This window comes from Anser cygnoides, chromosome 5 (assembly GCF_040182565.1).
Source record: "Anser cygnoides isolate HZ-2024a breed goose chromosome 5, Taihu_goose_T2T_genome, whole genome shotgun sequence".
NCBI lineage: Eukaryota > Metazoa > Chordata > Aves > Anseriformes > Anatidae > Anser > Anser cygnoides.
Window position 1 is genome coordinate 58,657,283 of NC_089877.1, and position 22,497 is coordinate 58,679,779.

General features: G+C 42.4%; 1 long non-coding RNA gene across 1 annotated transcript in view; it reads right to left on the minus strand.

Annotated features, from left to right (window-relative positions):
- LOC106037275 (uncharacterized) overlaps window positions 1-22,497 on the minus strand; it is a 58,517-nt gene that overhangs the window by 19,136 nt on the left and 16,884 nt on the right. Inside the window, exons 5-7 of the long non-coding RNA XR_001207917.3 lie at window positions 18,244-18,520; window positions 11,464-11,681; window positions 9,425-9,598 (exon numbers count right to left, since the gene is read on the minus strand). This is a non-coding gene — a long non-coding RNA (uncharacterized lncRNA). The remainder of the gene's footprint in view (window positions 1-9,424; window positions 9,599-11,463; window positions 11,682-18,243; window positions 18,521-22,497) is intronic.

Sequence of the window (22,497 nt, forward strand, 5' to 3'; positions counted from 1 at the left end):
ATGGCTCCGATTCTGCGTCTAACAAAGGTCCTGATGCAGCACAGCGCTGGAGCCCACACCTAATCCTGCGCTGCAGGAATGTGCTCACGGGCCAAAGTTAACAGCCAAAGTCGCACTGACTTCAGCAGGAGACTGATGTGGCGCGGAAGGACGTGGGAGCTTTGATCTAGAAGGAAAGGTTCAGGGAACATTCACAACCCAAGCTGAGCCTTACGCACACATCAGTAATTGCATGTGCTAATCAGGTAAACACTTCTGAAAATAGGACAAGCTTGAGCAGGAGAAAGGCAGGCGCAGTGAATTAGGCGAGCCACTGGGTTTCTTTAATCTCCGACGCCACGATAACCAGTGGAGGATGGTGGAAGTTTCGTGGCAGACACAATAAAATACAGATGGAAATTTTCCTAAATGTCATTCAATAACTACAGACAATAGCTCATTCTTATGAAAACTGAACTGTTAGTAGCAGGAAGATGAGAGGAGGCAGAGCTGCCATGCACGCCTTTGCTATGGTGGCTCAGAAGAGCAGAGTGCTATGAAAAATACTCTCTGGAAGTGCAACTTTTCCAGTAGGGATTTACAGAGTTATAACCCACCTACTGTATTTTTTTATTTTCTTTTGTTTTACATGAAAGGCATAATGCATGACTGATCATACACGGAACTTTTCTTTCCTGCTAAGGATTTTTCCACCATTTTTGTGATAATTAACACTCCTTCATTAAAATGCTGGGTCCCCCCTGGCCAGAGCAAAGCTGCGCATGCCTTATACCCTGCTCTTAATAATGTTTCTAAGGTCATAAATCTTATCAATTAATATTTCAGGGTGATTCATACCATTTCTAATATGCAGTAGCTGGGCAGGATCTTGCAGATAAAAATATTTTCTGAACAGATTCAAAATAATTGCTTTTTGAAATTGCTGATGGGGGTTCTGCCGCTCAAGCGGTTAAGCCTGAAAATGTGCTTAAGAGATTAAACAAGGAAAACTGAGCTGGTCTGGAAGCTGGCCCCTTTCCATGTGCTGAAGAGTTGTCACTACTCCAGCTGCAAGGAGATGCGTTAGGATTTGCTTTGGTTCATCCTGCACACAAGAGGTACAAGGTACAGAAGTTGTTGTGTTCAACCAGGCTTTGCACAGCTTTTGCACGCAGCCACTAAGGCACTGAGGGATTCAGCCAAGGCAAATACATGTGCCAGGGAGCGATACGGTACTTGGAAGAGGAAAACTGCTGCCATCGGATCCAAATAGGCAGCGTGCAGCTTCTGCAGCCAGGTTTGCAGGACGATAGCTGCAGCCCCAGCAGGACCAGAGATGTTTCACCACCGTGCATCCAGCAGGAGGGGACCTTTCCTGTCCTTCCCACATGTGAAGTTCCCCAACCTGCTTGTTCAAAAATGCAATTTCTTATCAGGGTGGTACTTTCTGAGGAATTGTGCCCTGTGTTCAGGGCTTGTTTACTACATAAATAAGTGCTGGACCCATCATCAAACTATAATTTAATGTATGTGTGAGTGTATATGTACACACACACACCTCTCTGCTGTTCAATATTGTGTATTTGTACAGTGATATACATGTTTTTATACATTCATTTATAAAAATAAACAGTGAGGATGTCTTTGAAGTTTCTCTGTATGCAAAACAAAAAGCAGATGGATTTTTTCTCTCTCTCTTTTTTATATAAATAGAGTTGAATCACTGCATATTTAACACTCATTTCTTCTAGAAGGAAAGCCTGGTGCTCAGCCTCCCAATGTACTTGTGAAGCCAAAATATCAGGTAATTAGAGGTTTTGGCTGCTCCCATATCAGGTGCCTAAAGACATGTCAAAGCTATTTAATTTCCCTACACTGCTATATCTAATCTTTCATATTCCCTTTTCAGCAATTCTAGGTACTGCAGTATTAAGAGAAGTGAAGTTTCTGGTCTGTCCTTGACATCTGGTTAAATGTCCTCATTTCACAAGCCTAAAAATCCCAAAGTAGCCAGGGAACCTGCATAGCAATGGAGAGGATCTGATCACTTAAACTTTTCTCTTTTTCACTCTTTCTCTCCAAACCCAGTCTGTTTTTCAGGCTGACATTTCCGAGGATGTCTTCCAGAGCTCCATGCTTCATCTCCATGGGAAGTCTATGCAAAGAGTAAAGAAAGGGGGCAGCAAGCAAGTTAATTCACTGTAAGCCATACCACAAGCCTAATTAACCCCCTGTGAAGCTGAAGAGATGTAGCTGAAAAGCTGTAGGTGAAAGCTGAGGGAGGTGCAGGACAAGGAAGCGCATGCAAGCAGGTCTTTGCAAGCCAAGAAGGAAGGCAAGGAAAGTGATGGCCAAGAGGCCCCAGAGGCAGAAGGCAAAGCCCAGAGCTTCATAATAATTAACTCACAGGCTCTCCCCAGAGGCTCCCAACTTTGCATTCGCAGAACTGCCCTACTTTCCGCTCTCAGGTGCTTTTGACTTTGCAGCACAATTTCATTATGTGCTTTCCAGCAAGACGGCTCCATCCCTCCCTGGCGCTGACTTCATGAGCCAGCCACTCTCCTTGCTTTTACACAAGCTAGAAGGACAACACTAAGTCCTTTTTGAGGTAACTTTGTGCCTTCAAATAAATAAATAAATAAATAAATAAAGCATTTCTGAGGAAAACGCCAGCCATACCACACTAGTAGAGATGATGTATCAGGCAAAGGGGAAAGGTGAACAGGGCAATTAGTCGGACAATCTAACGTCTGAGCTACGAGCAGAGGGTTTGTTCTTCTGAAATTAAGCCCTGAATTTTATTCTCCATTAATAATGCAAAATTTGACTGATAAATAAAACATGACCAGTGGTGTGGAACAGAGATAATAACACAGGAATAAACGCTAATAACTATGCCTTGCTGTTATACAGCTGGCCTTCTAAATGCGAAAGGAGGAAAGCTACCTGTGATAATGGTAATGTGCTGAGTTTTGTGAATAGCTGAGTTTTGCTTCTGATCTTGCTGTACCCAGTAGCATCTTCAAATTCTACATGGCATATGTTGTTTTTCTGAACACTAGACAACCACCATACAAAAACGGATCATAAGGATGACACTATAAACATAAAAAATGTACATGCCTCAGTCCTTGAGACAATTTAATGCATGCTGATCTCCTACACTGCATAAATCTGAATTTTTAGAGAAATATATGTGGCAAGAAAAATATCAACTTTTATCTCAAAAAAGTTGGATAATGCTTGAAACATCTCATCTTTGCCTGGATAGTAAATTTGTTCTAATAATACCATTCATCAAAGAAAGATCATACAACCTTTCGTCCCAAAGACCCAGGTACTGCACAGAATAAACTCCAAAAAAACACTACTTCTGATTACTTATTGGTAATTTTAAATTAGGTCAGACAGATTCAAAGAGCCCTATGAAATTCCATTTGAAAATAAGACAATCCAGAAAACATTTCACTGCAATTAATATGTATTTTTATCATAAGTGAATTTTAGGGAATATACAATACTTTTCTCCTCATTTCACGTTGTTTTTCTGTCATCTAGAATCCAAAACTTTCTGAACATAAAGCAGAGACTCAGGAAGTATCTTAGAGGTATCAAACTCACACATCTTGATTAGTAAAGAAGCAAGTGCAAATTCTTAGCTGGGATAGAGTTAATTTTCCTCCCCTAGTAGCTGGTATGGTGTTGTGTTTTGGATTTAGGATGAGAATAGTGCTGATAACACGCTGCTGTTTTAGCTGTTGTAGAGCAGTGCCTACACTAAGTCAAGGACTTCTCAGCTTCTTGTGCTGCCCTGGCAGCGAGGAGGCTGGGGGTGCACATGGAGCTGGGAGGGGGCTCAACCAGGGCAGCTGACCCTAAGTGGACAAAGGGATATCCCATTCCATGTGGTGTCATGCTGAACAATTAATATGGGCTGGCTCTGGACCCTCTCTAACAGGCCTTGTGCCGGGAGGGGTGCAGAGCTGAATTCAGGGCTCCAGGTGGGGTTTCACGAGAGCAGAGTACAGAGGGAGAATCCCCTCCCTCAACCTGCTGGCCATGCTGCTTTTGATACAGACCAGTATATGGTTGGTTTTCTGGGCTGCAAGCACACGTTGCTGGCCCATATTCTTTGGGGTTTTTTTGGTCCACCAGTATGCCCAAGTTCTTCTCCTCTGAGCTGCTCTCAATCCACTCATCACCCAGCCTGTATTCATGCTTAGGATTGCCCTGACCCAGGTGCAGGACCTGTACCTGGAGGACTGCACCCCATCACTGCCCAGGCTCAGGTCATCCTTGTCTGGCTGAGAAATAACTTTTCAGAAAAATCTTTAGTTTTGTGCTTTCTTCATGTCTTCTAAAAAAGGAAAACGCTGAATTTGAAAGACATTTAATTAAAAACGAAAGGGGATTACCACTTGGTTAGCTGGGACTGGTTGAATGAGGGTATCCAAGGTAACGTGTTCTCCACCAGAGCAAAACCCTTTCCTATACAGCTACCCCATCACTTAAGTAGACCAATTCACAAATTATTTCTGAGACCTGACAGACCCCGGTCTAGCAATCCCTTGCATGGAGAAGGGCCTCAAGTCTCCAGTATGAAGGTCAGCAATGCCAGCCACTGAGTGCCCAGAGTGCCAGGCTTCCCCGGTGCTCCTATGGGAAAAGCATCTGTCTCAGGTAGAAGTACTCACACGGGTAATAAACACATCTTGAGGCCTTTCAGCAGGGCACAGCAGAAAGCAGGTTTCCCAGCGCTAACACAAGCAAATCTCACACAAGGAAGCTAGCAAGATTAAGTACAATATTAGGCTGCTGCCATGAATGGCTTTCCAACAGTGGTGCTATACTATGGTTATTTAACTAAATGTGTAGAAGCCAGCTCCAGGGAAACACTTGAGAAGAGTGCTTGAGAAGAGAAAAGTACTTGGGAATTGGAACAAGGCCAGAAATTGCTGACTTTAGTTTTTCTCTCTTGCTCTGTTAAGTGTTGGACAGAGGTGTTGGGTACACTGTAGGCACACGAGACAAGATCTAACAACAACCAAAACGAGGCATCCCCATGCACACCTTCACCCACCACAGTCCTAACTTTGTGCTAAATCCAATGCCCATCAGATCCCCTCGTGAGCTGACTTGACTCACTAAAATGGAAGGAGAAACTTAGTCAGAAAAAGCTCTAATTCACAGATCTACACAAACCCCCAGATCAGCACCAGCAGCGCTGTCAAGCTGGGAGAAACTGGGAAGAAGAGAAAGAGGGAGAGACACATGGAGTCACTCCTGTCACCACACCTTTTGTCATCAGCTGTTGGCCCATGGCCATACACAGCTGCCAGATGGGGGGGCAGCATGAGAATATACTGCTGATCTTTGTCTCATGAAAGTGTTCATAAAGCCCTACCAAAATAACAAGGGTGCATAAATCAGGCAATCAGTGCACTTTCCTTATGGAGTGGAAAGAAGAAGGCTGGTCTGAGCCAAAATCCGTAAAAATCCAGGATCTCTTTCAGCTATTACCCCAGGCTTGTGTTGGAAAGGTTTAAATCCTTCCTGAGTGCGGAAGAGGGGAGAGTGAATTGAAATGGGGTCCAGCCGAGGACATGGCTTTCGGCACAAGGCCTCAAGTTCCCCGGTGGGCAGCCGCCCCAAACCTCCTCTGCTCAGCTCTGTTTACCTTGCTGTCCTCTCCATGGGGCTTCCACCCATGCAGGGCAGGAGGAGAAAGAAAGCAGAAGGGTTTCTGCTGAAAACTGCAAAGTTGCAAAGTGCGGAGCATTTCACAGACTGAAGAAAACACAGTCTCTCGGATGCAAATTGCAGCATTGCAGAATTTCCACAGGGGATTTGGAAAGGTGTGAAGGGCAGCAAACCAACAGCAGGCAGTAGATTTATTTGAACAAGTTTCAGGTGGCAGTTTAAGTCTGTATTTTATTATAGACTCTGTGTTTTAGCTGCCATTTTCTCCCTCTTTCTGAGAGGCTGACACTGTTTTGATAACCTTTCTTCCAGGAGCCTGCTGAGCCACCTAAGTGACACATCAAAAAGAGCTCAAATGTCAAGATCTGGGTGCTCTCTGCACTGTGCTGAGCCCTGTGGACCACTCGTAACACCAATCACCTCTGCCCAGGTGGCCTGGCTTTCCTTTTGGTTGCTCTGCCCTATTTGTTCCCAGATAGGATCCCCACTTGAAAATCTTTTCTTGCTTGCTCAAGCTTTTATGCACGGGTCCCCCGCATTCAGATCTGCCAGTGCAATAGCTGGTCTCACAGCCATTTTCTGTCTTGTCACTGCCTTCTTCCTCCAAAAAACCTTTATCCCGGAGCTGCAAAGGAAAATTTGTCCATAAAAAGGCAAGCTTCTCAGCTTAACTCCCATCTCTGCTGGAGCCGAAGGGAAATTTGCCAACGACTTGAACAACACCAGGAGATAACGCTCTTCCTTTATCTGCACATTAATGGTCTTCTGCTGCCAATCTCCCCAGCGAGACAGTCTTGTCAGTCCCGACACAGTGCACAAAGGCACTATTACTTATGTCTCTAACACAAGATAGGCCCATTAGACATTTTTCCGTTGCCTTGGATGGAGTTACTGTGTGCTAATACACATGTAATTTGAACATCTGCTTTGGTTTCACAAAAAGACAATAGCTTTTTGAATGGAGGGAAAAAAAATAAGGAAACCGTAGAAGCAAGCATCCTTGCACTAAATAGGGTGACCAAGGACAGCCTTCACCCCAGGCTAAGGTGTGCAGCTGTATTGCAGAACATCTCTTCTGCCTTGGACCACACAACCAGACATGGGGCTGAGGAACCCAGCTCCAACTTCCTACACATTTATCACTGCATGGGGAGAGAACAGCCTGCCAGGACGGCAGCCTGGGAGAGGGAAGCAGGGGGAACTGGGGACAAGATGGCATGCGGAGGATTTTGACCATCCCCATATTTCAATAATCCTCATTCACGCTACATATGAGGAAGTTATTCCGTGATGCATGAGATGATGAACACATTTGTTTGCAGGGCCAAATCTGAGACCTTAGTGCAAGCCAAATTCCAGGTAACACTCAGTGACCAAAAAGTTATTTTCAAGACTTTTCTTCATTATTAGTGCGGAGAACCAATAAGCCAAATATACATATACAAATATATACATTTGAGAATATATATATACAATATATATATTTGAGAAAAAGCAAACAGATGGATTACAGACATTGGTTGCCTATTATTTCATGCTTAAAAGACAAGCAAGATCTTCAGAAAATATGCATGGTTATTTCAGAAATAAAATTAGAATTAAGTAACACAATCTTTATGGGTTTTACTGTTGGCTGCATATAGCATGTCCAAAGCTGTGGAAACAGAAATAGCCTACCTTACTACTTTAATTATTTCAATATGTAGCGATGTTAGGCTTCGGCAAGCTATAAATACACACATGTATACAGGCACTGGGAGTGTTGCACACCTGGATGCATATGTACTATTTATCCCAGATCTGTTTGGGATAAAATAAAATAAAATAAAATAAAAAATAAATTATAAAATAAGATTAAAATAAAATAAAATAAAATAAAATAAAATAAAATAAAATAAAATAAAATAAAATAAAATAAAATAAAATAAAATAAAATAGAGGGATATATATCAGAGTCATTGGTTATAGAGGATTTCCACGTTGTGTTTACCCAGTCACTGTACCAGTATTATCTCTCCCTTCGCACAATGTCCCCTTAAACTTTAAAGCATCCTTCCCAAATGTGTCCCAGAAGCTTGAGATCTTCCTTTTGATCCAGGTTTGGCCTCAGGTGAATATGATTTGTCAAAGGAGCTATGCCAAGCATCAGCCCCCTAGTCTGCATGTCTACCCACACCTACATGTGGCAGAGAGAGGTGTTACCACTTACTACTAAATCGCTTTACACTGCCTACACGCAATACAACCCTGCTCTCAATTGCTGCAAATTTTGCTAAATACTAACTAAAGGAGATAAAGTTTCCTATGAGGGTGTTCTCTTTCAGTTGAATTTTGCAATCCTCACCTAGGGGAGAAAAAGCAGGATTTTTTTATTTTTTTTTTTCACCTATATTTCAAAATCCTGAGGAAATCCTTGTTTGGAGCTTACGTTTTGGGGCAGGAGCTCGGCAGCAGTAGCTGGAGGGATGGGGTTTAATCAAGGACATGTTTCCCACACCCCCACTAGATTAAAAAACCTTGCCCATATTTAGCCAAGTTTATGCTTGAAAGATAACCCGTTCCAGAGGCTCACGCTAGCTTTTCAGAGCCTGCCCTCCTTGCCTGGTGAACCGGGTGTGAAGCAGTTTTATGCAACCCCTGTAGCTGCTTCCTGGGTCTATACCTGTGCTGAAAGCAAGGACATTGTTTGTCCCCCTCATTCTCTCATCTGCATTTTTATGAGTAAATTAAGCAGCGCCGAGGCCCGTAGCACAGTCTATAGCGTTCAATTATTAGCATGCTCCCTGGCACGGTTTTGGCTTGTCCTAGGGAGTACTCTCAGATACCATGTCTGGGCAGGGTTCAGAGAGCAGCACTTGCCAAGGGCTGTTCCCAGTAGGCAAAAAGGATAAAGCCATACTGTTATGGGAGGAAGAGAGTTTAGATGTATGGACGTGAGCCAGACTGTGCCACTTGCTTTTAGTGCCAGAGAATGGGCTCTGGCCCAGTTTAATTACAATGAAGACATATAATCAGCAACTCCTTCTCTGTCAGGCGTTGGCACCGAGGAAGGGGGAAAAATCAAACTGCGGAGATGGAAAAGCTGAAGGCACTGGAGGGGGAGGGATGGTAGAGGGAGAGGGTAAACTGAGAGCTGGAGTTTGGGGTAGGAGAAGATGGGAGTGGGAGCTGGTGAAAGGGAGAAGGTAGGAATGGATGGGAAGAGAGAGGTGGGAGGTCGTGAAGAAGGACTTGGAAGGTGATGGGAATTGCTGTTTATTAAGTGGAAAAAAAAGAGGTTGCTGGTCAAAAATGGAGAAAGAGATGAGAGAAAAAAAAAAAAAGATGAGGGAAAAATGAGATGGTGGGACCTGATGGCTCAGAAGGATGAGGCAAAAAATCAATCAGGCCCAAGCAGAGGCTGAGAACAGTGAGAACTTCTGTACTCCAGAACACACGGCTGGTTCTAGAAGAGAGCCCAAGCTTCATCATATTTTGTGTATTGCACACACATTTCTGAATCTCTATCTTTGGCTTTCACCTGTGTCTGATCTCATTCTTACAGGAGTAACTTAATCCTCCCATCTCGGCAGCCTCATGGTCAGACAGAAGAAATGTCAGAAACAGTTAAGGTAACCAGCCTGTGTGTAGCCCTGAGAGAAAACATGGAGCAGCAATTTCCATCAATAACTCCCCACGGAGGTTTGGAATGGCTCCCTGTTCCCTTAAAGGTATCCTTGAAGAATCATTTTAATTAACCATTTACCTGCTGTACGTTGCCTGAGGCTTTCAGCAGCTAACACTGCAGTCACTTTAGCATCAGCTTGTCACTAGTCATATGAGCAGTCTAGGCAGGACGCACTTGCAGTCTTTGATTTCTGTCAAGAGAAGTACAAGCTCCACTAGGGTAAAAATCCATACTGGGAACCATTCAAGCCACCTGAAATTTGAGACACAAGGGGAGACCTCAGATTTCCCTCTCACTGCTACTGTTACATAAATATATCTTTTCTCTTTTTTTTTTTTGTGTGTGTGTCTTTTTTTTTTTTTCCTTTGTAACAGAATATTTTACTGACCCTGGAAAAGAGAAAGTCTCTTACCATGATCACTAACGAACAAAAAAGCAGAAAGCTCCCACTGCTATTGTGCTTGGAATATAATAGTCAAGGTTAGCACATAATAGCTAAACAATATGCATTTGAAAGCCGTCAAGAGAATAGCGCTTTGTTCTAATGAAAAGGATTGAAATGTTTTCTACTGTCTGCCTTGACACCTCATGTTACAGTACTTGGAATTACTTCAGTCAGGGAAACTGTCACATCACTCATAAAGTGCCTATAGAGCAGCAGCACCACAGCAGCAGCACCGAGCCAGGGCAGTGCACCCACAAACAGGGGATCATTTGTGTCTTGTTACTGCCAGAACCGCGTTTGCTTGGTGAACACCAGAAGAAAGTGTTTTTGGGCTGCGCTGGTATTTTGTTTGTTTGTTTGTTTGTTTTATTTTTGGTTGCTCCTTTGGCACCACACCAGTGTATCTTGTGGGCCAAGACTCAGCACTTGGCAAGTTCAGTGGGAGCATCGCCCATGTCGGTGTTTGCTTATTCACAGCCCTGTCCATTTCTAGCCTGCCTGCATGGATTTTGCCAGTTATTTCAAGAAATAAACCAAAGGATAGAAATTCTGGTTCTGACCATATCAGGAGGGCAGGCAATTCCAGCTACAGGCTCTTCCTGGGTTGTTATCAGGCAGGTGTCCTAAGACGGGGCTAAATAAGGAACTCCCCTAACTGTGGCAAGCCCAGTTTTGTAGAGGGAGGAGGTGTATTATGAAGCTGGATGAGATGCTGTTGGGTTTTGGAAATATATAAGCTCAGAGTCAGGAAGCAATTACCCTTTCAGGTGTAAACCAGTTCCAGAAGGACATTCTGGCTTGTGGAAACAGCTCTGAGCAAAAACCTGCTTGGTTTGGAGGGTAATTAGTGAGATCGGCAATTAAAGGAGCACTGAAGTCATTCCTCCTGCCCTCCTCCCCCACCAGTAAAGGACAGCCATGAACATAGTCTCATAGGATTAATTCATTCACAGTAATTGCACGAAATTGTGTAATGGGAAAGTATAAAAGCAAAGCTCTCTAAACCAAAATGAAAAAGAAAAAAGAAGGCAATGACACACAAAAATATTTAGCTAGTTCTTCTGGGGTGAGGCTCAGTTTCAACTTTGTTAGTTTCGTTCATACAAAGGTAGAGCTGCAGTCTCGTGCTAAACATTGCCAGGGAACCTAAACTGCATCCTTCTCACCACACAGTACCAAGGCAGGGCAGCCCAGGGCACACAGAAGCAGTGAACTAGAAATGTAGAGACCTCTGATGTCAAAGACAGACAGATACTGAACCCTGACACACGCTCTCAGCTGGTTGATGTTACAGTTTTGGCCTGCAGGACCTAATTTTACCTCTCTCCTGCTCTGGGTACTTAAATCCTCATCTGGAACAAGCCTTAGACTAAACACCCACTTCCCTGGAGCAAAGCATCCCTCCCATTTTCATTTCTACCTGGGAACCATCCACCCCCTCTCCCTATCTAGCCTGGAACTAATCAGCCCCACATGTCTTTGCTATGCAGTAGTAATTACCCTCAACCTCAAGGCAGGGTTTTCACGCCTAAGCCAAGCATAAGTCAACAGAAAAACCTTTGCATCTATGAGCAGCAGGCATTCTCACTACTGGCTAGCAGGTCAAAGCTCCAGGGGAAATCTGGTAGCCAAAAGAGAGACACAGTTACACGGTCATTAAATGGTTCCTTACCGTGCTTTGGCACGTCTCTTTCATGTGCTTCCATCCAGCCCACTGGATATCCCCCAACCATCTGAATGCTATTTTCAGTACCTCCCTGTGTTGACTTTAGGTGTTTTCCCAGCAAACAATCCAGCACCGATATCCTGAAGAGTTGACAGGGAGGTCTGTCAGGGGGCAATTACTGAACTCCATTCTTCAAAATTGAACAGCCTTCAGGACAAGGTAGCCTGTGACAACAGGGAAAAAAAATCCAGTGTGTGCTCCACTTTAAGTAGCTCTTAGAAATGCACAGTTTTAAGAACAAAACACTCCTCACTCATCTAAGAAAATGAAACTTTACTCCTCAGCTCAGTGAAATAATATTTTTATTTTTTTTTCAATGCTGAGGATACAGTTGGCATTAATTAAAAAAAAAAACTGTTCATGGTAATATTTTAAATGATCTTTCTTTAATTTAGCTGAAATAAGGCAGTTAATTAAGGGATAATATTCACGGTGCCAGAGTATATCAGGCAATAAATGGTTTTTGCAGGTAATTAAGAACCGAGTCTTTCTGATAACCACACAAGTGTATTGCAAGCTTATATTCCAATGCAATGAATATAACTCCTATTTTTAACTATGTAAAATATGATGATGAAGGAAGGAACAATCTTAAAAATACAGTACAAACTACATTGCTCTTCATTCTTCACCAGAAGAAGGCTCGTCCTGTGAGAAATGCCAAAATATTCATGAATTCTGTAACATTTAGATTCAGGAATTTTAGTAGGGTAGGGTAGGGTAGGGTAGGGTAGGGTAGGGTAGGGTAGGGTAGGGTAGGGTAGGGTAGGGTAGGGTAGGGTAGGGTAGGATAGGATAGGATAGGATAGGATAGCATAGCATAGCATAGCATAGCATAGCATAGCATAGCATAGCATAGCATAGCATAGCATAGCATAGCATAGCATAGCATAGCATAGCATAGCACAGCTCAGTGGAAAGGGACCTTCAAAGATCATCTAGTCCAACTGCCTGGCCTCTTCAGGGCTAACCAAGAGTTAGAGCAAGTTGTTGAGATCATTATCCAAATGTCTCTTGAACACTGACAGGCACGGAGCATTGACCACCTCTCTAGGAAGCCTGTTCCAGTGTTTAACTGCCCTTGCGGTAAAGAATTTTTTCCTTATATCTAGTCTGAACCTCCTCTGGCACAGCTTTATGCCATTCCTGTGTGTCCTGTCATCAGTTACCTGGGAGAAGAGATGGGCACCTCCCTCTCTGCTTCCTCTGCTCAGGAAGTTGTAGAGAGAGGAAGCTGTATTTTGAAATATTTTGTTACCAAAGATAACCAATAAATTAGCTATTAAATTCAGTGGCAATAACAAGTATTGAAAATTGTGAAAAAGTAATTCTGACATGAAGAAAATACTATCAGAAAAGTAAATAGTGTTTTTTTTTGTTGTTGTTGTTGTTTTGTTTTTTGATGCTGTTGCTTTTTCTCCAGGAGTTCACAGGCAAAAACTGGATTTTTAGGATGTTGCCATTTTATTGACCACATAGTATCTGAGAGGGCACTGCTCACCAGGCCAGAGACTCTGGGTTCAGTTTCTACCTCTGTTCTTCTATGGATTGTTTATATCACCTCAGGCAAACCATTTAGCATCTCCAAGCCTTGATTTGATCTCAGTAGTCAAAGTAATATTTATTTTCCCCTGTCTTTGCCTTGTTTGGTTAGCCCGTGTGCTCATTGAAGAAAGACCTGCCTTTTCCTCATTTAAATAGCACCTCCCAAGAGGGCAAAGAGGAATAGCTTCATCTTGGTTATACGTACAAATAATGAATGACATTCACCTGAATGGGTTTGCAGTCACCTCCAGTACTTTGCTGATGTGATCCTGTGCTGTGGAAGCAACTGCATCCCTCATGAAACTGTGCACTGCACTCTCCCAGCCCAATCTTTTCCCTGTTTCGATAAAGCAGTTTTGACAAATGGGATCTTACTAGCAAAACTAGCAGGAGCAAAATGAAAAATAATGAGGCTAGGAAGCAGCGAGAAGCACAGGAACTAGAGTCTGAACGAAGGCATGGTGCTGCACGCCAAGGGCAATGCCTTTCTGATGTTAGCCCTAAGCTGCCAGCGTTGCTGAGCAGCCATTAAGCAAGGCTTACAGCCGGTCCGTAGGGATGGCACAGACACTGCTCCTGCTGTGAAGCATGCAGGACAGCAGATGCAAAAGTGGGATACCACTTCATCACACCCTCTTCCAGGCCAAATAAAACCAATTGAAATCCATAATGATAGTACTATTGTCTTTGGATAGAGCATGTGGGAGAATGGTGCAGCCCTCAGCAAGGCCGCTGACAGCCATAACCACTGCAGGCGTCAGAGGAGTTGCACGTCAGTGTCTGAGCTTTCAACCTTAGCTCATTGTTTTAACAGAAAGTTTAGCTAAATTTGGCTTATTTTGCTGACAGTAAATGGGGGTAGAGGGACAGTGAGGAAGATCTCTGCTGTACCTCAGAGTTGTGGCAGGACAACAGGAAAAAGTCATGAGCTGTCCTTCACCAGTTCTCCAAAAAAGGTATTATTGTTTTGGAGATAAAATGTCATAGCTTGGATGAAAGAAATCACTTTTTAACATCTAAAAGTATGAAAATCCCTCCTTCAGCAGAGCCAAGTTCCAGGGGCAGGGTTGGGTAGGGAGATGCATATAACAAAGTCAAGAACGATGGGTCTCTGGGATGGTCCTTCCCTTCAACTGAAGTTTGTTTGAGGATCCTGGGTCTTCCTCACATCTCCCTCCACAGCACAAACTGGTCTGTCACCCAGAGCAGCCTCCTGAGCTAGAGCCAGCTGAAGTGGCATTAATACCAAATCCACAGCACAGTGAGGGATTCACAGCAATACTCCCAGGGTACACGTCTGGTCAAGGCCAAAAACAGACACTGTGGCAGGAGCTTGCTTCACGGTGACTGATCAGAGGATTTTTCCATCTCAAGTGATGGCCAAATCAGACAATGAACCACTCAATAAAAACAGCTTAAAGGAAGCAGAGACACTAAGTGCAGGTGAGCCTCCAGTATCCAGACCAGAGCTCTGCTTAAAAACAGAGCCAAATTTTATTCAAAATTGAGATAAAGATCTCATTCTAAATGTCTAAGTTCAAAAACTTTGTCACATGTCCAGCTGCAGGAAAAATAACCCTTATTCTTGGGGCAGTACAGTTTAGGTACTTACCAAGGGGAAGTTGCATCCACACCATCAGACTTAAAAACTGCCAATGGGACAATCAAAAATCATTTTAACTTTCAAAAGCAATGGATTGTCCAACAGCTATAGAGTCTACCCTCTACCTTCTTCTTAATGTTAAACCAGTGTAACTTCATACACCTTAACAGAGGTGCTTTTGTGCTGGGTTTTGTTTAAGCTGGTGTGGCTTAATTCACCAGCCCCTCAAACAGCTGCCCTTAAAACTTGTCCTTTCTCCTGACCCCCTTCACCCTTTCTAAGACAACACCAGAGGTTTTTCAACATGCATTTCCTGAATGCTGTCCATCAAACTTGTCCCATTCATTTTCTTCATTTGGCTCAGCTCTGCTTTCCTGTGGATGTGCACAAGCTACCTTTAAGAAGCTAGAGAAGGGCTGAAAGAAATAACACACAGTCAAAGGAAGTCAAAAAATGATATTTTTTTTTTTTGGTTTGATTATTCAAATGTTCACAAGTTGTCAGGAAACTGGACAGGTAATACCTGGTCTAAACAGAGTCCTTAATTGTAAAAAATACTAAAAGCTCAGCATTTCACTCCACTGAGATATGCCTCTGGCCACCCTTTTTTTTTTCATGCTGTGTTTTCTGAAACATTACATTCAAGAGAATATATTCCCTTCAAATCATGTACACATGCATGTTTATTAAGTCATTACCATAGCCTTAAGTCCATAAAATCACTGTGGACTGCAATACCACATGTGCATCCAGCAATTAGATGAATAAATTAACCCTGAAAATTTTCTGCTTGGGGTGGAACAGAACAAGCTGTACTGTGAAAGTTGAAATAACACTCCAGAATGGAGAAATCATTTTGTATTTAAAAGACTGGTACCTGAACTAAAGCTCAGTGGAAAAAAAAAAAAAGGGGGAAAAAAAAAACCCCACACCACCTAATCATGCTGATGATTACCGATAGCTTGAAATTTCTGAAGTAAAAGGAGGAAAAAATAGTAAACACGGAGCTGGCAGAGCACGCAGTTCCAAAATGCATTACTTCGTCAGTGTCATTTTCTATGCGGCAGTGTTCTTTCAATTATTTTTTCCCCTCTCTTCCTCTCTGGAAAGAAAATTGGCAGAAAAAGTTGCCTGCAGGATCAGAGAGGGGTATTTTTATCAACCTACGACTAGATTAAAAATCCTTTATCTGAAATGCAGCAGAGGACTGGCCTAAATTAAATCCCATCTCCCTTTGCTTCTAGGCTGCGAAGGAGTATCACACAAAGGGCATTTTGCTTAATTCATATTATTTTTTAATTTCTCTTGTTTTTACTTCGCGCTTGCAGAAGTTACCCATGCAAAAAGGAGCAAGGGGGGGAGCAGAGAGCTACATGGTGAATGTCCAAGGGGGGATGCCAGGTGGGGGCTGCTTGCAAATACACCTGGTGGGCCCAGCAGCTGAGGGCACAGGGGTACGTCGAGCCCAAAGCTCTGAGGGGCAACTTGTAGCCAGCACATCATTAGCCCGGACATCAGCTTTCTACACTTGCTGTCATGCCCTCTTTATCTCCGCAGAGACTGTTCACATGGCAGAGCATTTGCAGAACCTGAGCTTGCATGAATTTTTAATGGTATTAATAATCACTGTTTGCAGTTTTGCACTGCAGCGTGACTACCAGAGAGCCTTTCAGTAACTGGGTCAACAGAAATGCCCTTTGTCACCATGCCCACCATGTTACTGACATAATCACCAGGTGTTAATTGTACCCACACACATGTGCTCGCTTAATTACGCCCATTTGATGCAAGCCTCTTTCACCTGCACAGCCCCAATGCCCAGGGGTGTTGATGTTGCAACAGAGATACAGTTGGATAAAAATGGGGAAGAAGACAATAAACAAAGTCAGGAAATGGAGGCAGGAAAAAGGAGGTCCCAAGAAGGTGAAGGTGTCATCACCACCTAACTTGTTACCTTCTGTGTGTGAATCCCTGAGCTTTTCCAGGAAGGGCTGCAAACATCTGGATCTCTTCCCTTCTATATCTCTAAAGGACTCCACCACTGACAACAGGACTGGGTGAAGGAAGAATCAACAGATATCCTGGCCAGGATATTTGTGGGTGGTTGTGCCAATTTCTGTGCTGCTGGCTTCGCTGTCTCCATCTCATGTCAGAGTGTACAGGAGCAAACAGCTATTAATTTGGCTCAGCAGCGATTGCTGTGCACAGTGGCCTGGGCAGAGATTTTTCATTTCATTTTCATACATCATTTACAGCTTGCTGCAGCCATTCCAGAAAGTCAGCACCAATCTCCATAAGTTAACATGGAACAAACAGGAAAGGAGATAGAATTCTTCTGTTGTTATTTAAAAGTCTTGTCATGTCTGGGCACATTTGGTGCTACCACTGATTTCATTTTCAATATACTTCACTGATATAACAAAGTCATTTCCTTGAGAATACACAGGGGAGGCCTGGACAGCATTAATGTAGGGAAAAAAAAAAAAGGCAAACAAACAGCCAATTTGCTCATAAGAAACCTATTGTCTGTATTGCCCTTTGCTTGTTGTTGGGTACTTTTTCCTCACATTTTATGTTAATGTGATGGGCCAGATTCTTATTTTCAACATTCCTGTAAACCCCTTGTGTGTCCTCAAGGAGCAAATAGAATTTCTCCAGATTTATAAGTGTAACAAAGATGAGGATAAGGCCCTGGAGCTTTTCTAAAAGTAGCTCACAAAATTTCTCCTGCTTATTCCTCAGTCGAGACTGCTAAAAAAAAAACAGGTGAAGGGTGCTCCAGAAATGTCCAAAAGTCCTTCTGCACCCAAGTTCAGACAATCATTATATCTGTTTTCTTTAATCATTTATCCTCTCTGCTTCAGTTGCACACTCTTGAAGAGAAGTATAATAATAATTCCTTTGCAGCCTCCAGTGGCTATAAGGAGGATTAATTAGTTAATGTTTGCACAGTACAGAGGCCAGACCCTGTGCTGATTTATGCTTGGTGTGTGTCAGCTGGGGTGGATTAAGATGTGAGCCAACACAGAATTGAGCCTCTCACAAAGAGCACACCAGGTCCAATGCTACTAATTTGCCATTTGCTGATTTTTTTTTTCTGTCTTTATGATGGTTTCATGGAACTGGCATGGTACCTCTAGTACCTCTAGTGAGCTCTGTGCCTCAGCAGCTGGGTATTGGGACCCAGCCTCGTGGTGGTCTTCAGAGAACATCTGAGTCTGCAGAGGTGAAGTTATAATAAGCGAATCCCCAGAACAAGGAGTGGTGGCACAGAGCTCTGATTCTATGAACAAGAGAAGAAGCAGACTTTGCTTTAAAAGAAACTCAGGCAGTGGAGAAACTTATTTAAGGAGGAAAGTGTTTCCTGTATCTCCTAGATCTCTGATTTGCACAGGTGCAATCAGTACACTTTGGTACTTTAGTGATACTGGTGAAGAAGCAATGGTGTATATCCCCAGAGTAATGCAAAGCAAGCAAAAATTACTCTTTTTTTTTTTTTTTCCAAATGCAAAGGCTTCTAGGCAGTGATCGCATTTTACTGCATCAGAGCATATGGCACTATTACTTGATCCACTTACCAAGGGCAACATTAATGATTTTCCCTTAACCCAGCAGTGTAGTCTGTTGAATGGTTAAAAGGATGTTCCAGTAAACAAAATGCTCAAAAGCCGGAGTCGGCTCTGTTATCCTTCTCCCCTTTGCCCTTTGAAACCAGGCCAGGAACATCTCATGTATCATATGAAAGGGCTGTCGTAGTAAGAGCGCAGTGAGGGTCGTACTGATAGCAGCTGCAGCAGTGAGCAGCGGTGTGCAGAGCAGATCTGCTGCTGAGCTCGATTTAGTGCCTGCCTGTTCCTGGAATCATGAGAAAAGACAAAAATACAGTATTATTCCCCCCATGCAAACTCAGTCCCAGTGTAATTTTTCCAGGAGCTGCACCCAATAGATTTTCTACAATATTCAAAGAATAATATTTGGATGAGCTTTCAAGGAAACAGGCCAGATTAATTTCTGTGAAGGAATAAGAAGCTTTGACGCTTAATGTTGCCATCTATGTTAGCTGCCCAAAACCAGACAGTGTAAATAGCACTTGTGAAATAATTGTAGTACTGAAATCAACTTAACGTGCGGTATACAGTAATAATCCTGATCATCCAAACATCCTGACAGATACTAAACTTCAGAATGTATAAAGCAAAAACATGCCAGAGAAAAGAGGGGAATAGAATAAAAAACCCCTCTGTATTTAAGACCACCATGACTTACGCAGTACCTTTTGTCGGGATCAGCTCTCAGGATGTCTGCTAATGGAAGAATCTTGCCAGGGAGGGTTCTTTGCCTTGCTGAAGTTAACTATTAACTGAATTCAATGGAATAAAATTCCTTCCTCCCTGTGTGCTCAGTAGAATACTGCACTTGTTTAGTCCCTTGTACTTGGTCCTACTGCCCTCTGCTACATGAAACATTACTGCATTCCCAGATAATTTTTTCTCTTTTTGTTGCCTCAGTCATCGGCCCATAAAAACAGCTTCAATTGATAGAATTGTTAATTACAGGAATGGGGAAATAGATCTGCCATCAATGTTAATGTTCTTTGATAAGTAGCTGTCTAGAAATCACTTCAAAGTAAAGGAGAGACATTGAAGTAATTTCCATCGAGAACAGTGCTTGATAGACAGACACATGAGCAGGTAAATAGAACCCTAAGTTAGCAGGATGGCACATACATATTTATATATAAATGCATACTGATGTAAAAGGGCGCTTTCAACAGATACAAAGAGATGCGAAATATTTTGGTGAGTCACTCTATTAAGCAGGCTCAAGAGCCATTAAACGAGTCAGGAATTGGTAGGCTAGAAGAAGACAACAAGCTCCTGGTGACCCTCTCACAGGAAAAAAAATGAGGGAGTATTTCCTGAAATTGCAAGGACAAATGAAAGGACAAAACAACTATGACAAAGAGTCAGAACAAGAGTGACAGCCTGAGAAAGGTAGCTTGAAATACTGAAGTAGACATGAAGAATTCCAGTCATGGCTTTGAGGAGACTCTGAAACAATCAGTCACAGACTGGCATAGAGTGAAAGTGAAGAAGATTAAAAGGATTTAAAATAGAATGTGTTAATAAAAAGAATAGGAAGTCTGAGTAGTGAATAAACAGGAAGGAATTTAAAAGTATTTGTTAAAGTAAATGTATCTGTGAGTAAAAATAAATAAATAAATGAATAAATCAACTTTTTATGAGCCTTAATTGAAGATGCTCCAAAAGCAGACTGATGTAGGGGCAATGATGAAAGATTTTTAGGGACAAAAACTCCAAAAACAAATCCAAAGGAAGAAGGAAGCTTGGAAAATATCCAAAGGGGATTATCACATAAGAGATAAAGTAGGAACACTGCTTCTTTATTTTCCTCTTCACATTAAACTGCTAGTAAGCCGATGTTTTTCAAAGCAACCACAAAAAATTGATCATCAGAATGATGTGCATATGACCAGTCTGGAAGCGTCAAAGTAGGAGTTCACCAGTATGATCTGTGTGCAGTTAAAAAAAGGATCATTCATCGCAGTATTACAGTGGTGTCTAGGGGCCAGGCTATGATCTCTTTGTTCTAGGCTCTGAACAAACAGTGCAGAGAGAATTTGCTGGAGAAACTAATGACCTTAATAGACAAGACAAAAGGTTGGGGAATGAAAAAATCCAAGAAAAATGGACTACTCTCCCCACATGTGCCAAGACAGGTCTACATCCTTGTATCAGCTAGGGCCAGCTCCCAAGAGCAGGGTAGAAGACCCCAGTCCTTTGAACATACAACCATTACTTGAGCATGTTTGTCAATGGCACATTGCCATTTACCTTTGATTTGGGGGCAGGGGGGCATAAGACAAAACTTAGACCTCCTAGGAAGCTGCAGGACAAAAAAATGTAGCTTGTGCTTTTTGTAGCTGTGAGGAGGCCGAATGCAGCATATGTGAAAGATTAAAAGAACATCAGGCAGCTGTTAGAGGTTTGCAAGTTATGAACTCAGCTTTGGCAACATCTTCTGTGAACAGAGAGGTAGACAGAACTGGATAAAATTTGGTAGCAGATCCAGCGGTCTTGGTGGATTCACGGGATTTCTGCCCCTAAGAATGCCATTGCATAGCTACGCCATACATGAGACCATTATTCTGGCCGTATTTATTAACCAATCACATTTTCTTAACCGTTTGACCTCACCCACCTTTATTCCTTAGACAACACTGAGCAGAGGTCTGTGCTTCCCTGGCATTTCTCTCTGTGACCTGCTGCTTACCAGAGCCCAGAGAAAGAACTGAGTCCACTTCCAAATGAAAAGGTACCTGGAAATTAAACAGAAATGGCAAGCACATACTGTGCAGAGCTGAGTGTTATCCTGGCCTTTATAAGTATCCAAAAGAAGGAAAACCAAATATAAATTACTGTTATCTTCCTGTGTTACCTCTGCCCATGACCTGGGAATCATTTTGGAGGCACTGTAAGCTGTAGTACACTAAAGTCCTTGGTTTGTCACTGGACATGGGGTCACAGAAGCAGCCCTATAGACTACAAGTCCATCTTGCCTCAAACAATGGCCAAAGGCAGATGTCTCAGGCAGGACATCAGAGAAAGCCAGCAGTGACATTTCCTTAGAATAAACACTTCGCCTTCAACAGCTGAGTCAGAGGTGCTGTCAGTAGTCTTCACTAGCTGTTTTCTTCCATCAATCTCTCTGTTTTTGGGGTTGTTTTGTTATTGTTGTTGTGAGATTTTGTGTATCTGTTTTTCTTTTGGTTTTGTATTTGTTTTTAATCTATATAAACAAGCATAGCAACATGTGGCAAGAAGAAATTTCACACAGCTACGTGCTGTGTGAAACAAAGCATTTCTTTCTGCCTGCTTTGAACAAACTATCTGCCAGTTTCTCCTGATAACCTCTTCCATTCCCTTAAATGGGAGAGGATAATGAACAATTCTTCCTTATTTACCATCTTTATGATATTCTATGCATCAGTATAGGTACCGTCATTTATCCCTTCTCCAGCTTAAAGACTTTTATTCAGGTCAGTTTTTCCTCAGACAGAAGCTCTTCCACATTCTGTTCTTGCTGCCCATCTCTGAACCTTTTCCATTTGTGCTGTATCCTTTATGAGATGGGATGTACCAGAAATGCACACAGCAATAAAGAGTTGCAAAGTGACACAAAACTGCTCCGTATTGTGTTCTCTCTTCCTCTCTAGATTTTTTAACATTTGATTCGTTTCTTTATCAATATCACTGATGATGTACCAAGTCATTAAGGAAGGAAATTTGAGAGAAATAAATACAGTTTCATAGATACAGAAGCTACTACTTGCAGCATGGCCAAACAGACTTAGATGTAATTGCCAACAAATTAATTCACCAAAGAGTGCTGAACCACTGATGCTATTTTAGGCTTCGTTTTGGTAAATAGCAAGCACATTGCAGGAGAAGCGATCAAAGAAAATAACCTTTGACTGAGCAATCACAAGTTGATTCAGTTTAAATTAAATGGAAGAGTAAACAAAAATAGGTCTGTAATTAAGGTTCTACATTTCAAATGGGCAGAATTTGAGAAATTAAGCGAACTAATTAGTGAACTCAACTGGACTAAAGAACTGAAAGTCCTGAATGTGGGAAAGGCCTGAGATTCCTTTCAGCCAAAAGTATAGAAACTACCTCCAGCATATCTCCCAAGCCAGGGAAAAACAAAGCCTGTAAAAATTACTCTAAATTTAAGTGAATGAGTAAGCCACCTCAACAAAGGATAATAGCAATCAACCAAGAGCCAGCAAAGAATGGAAAAAAAAGACA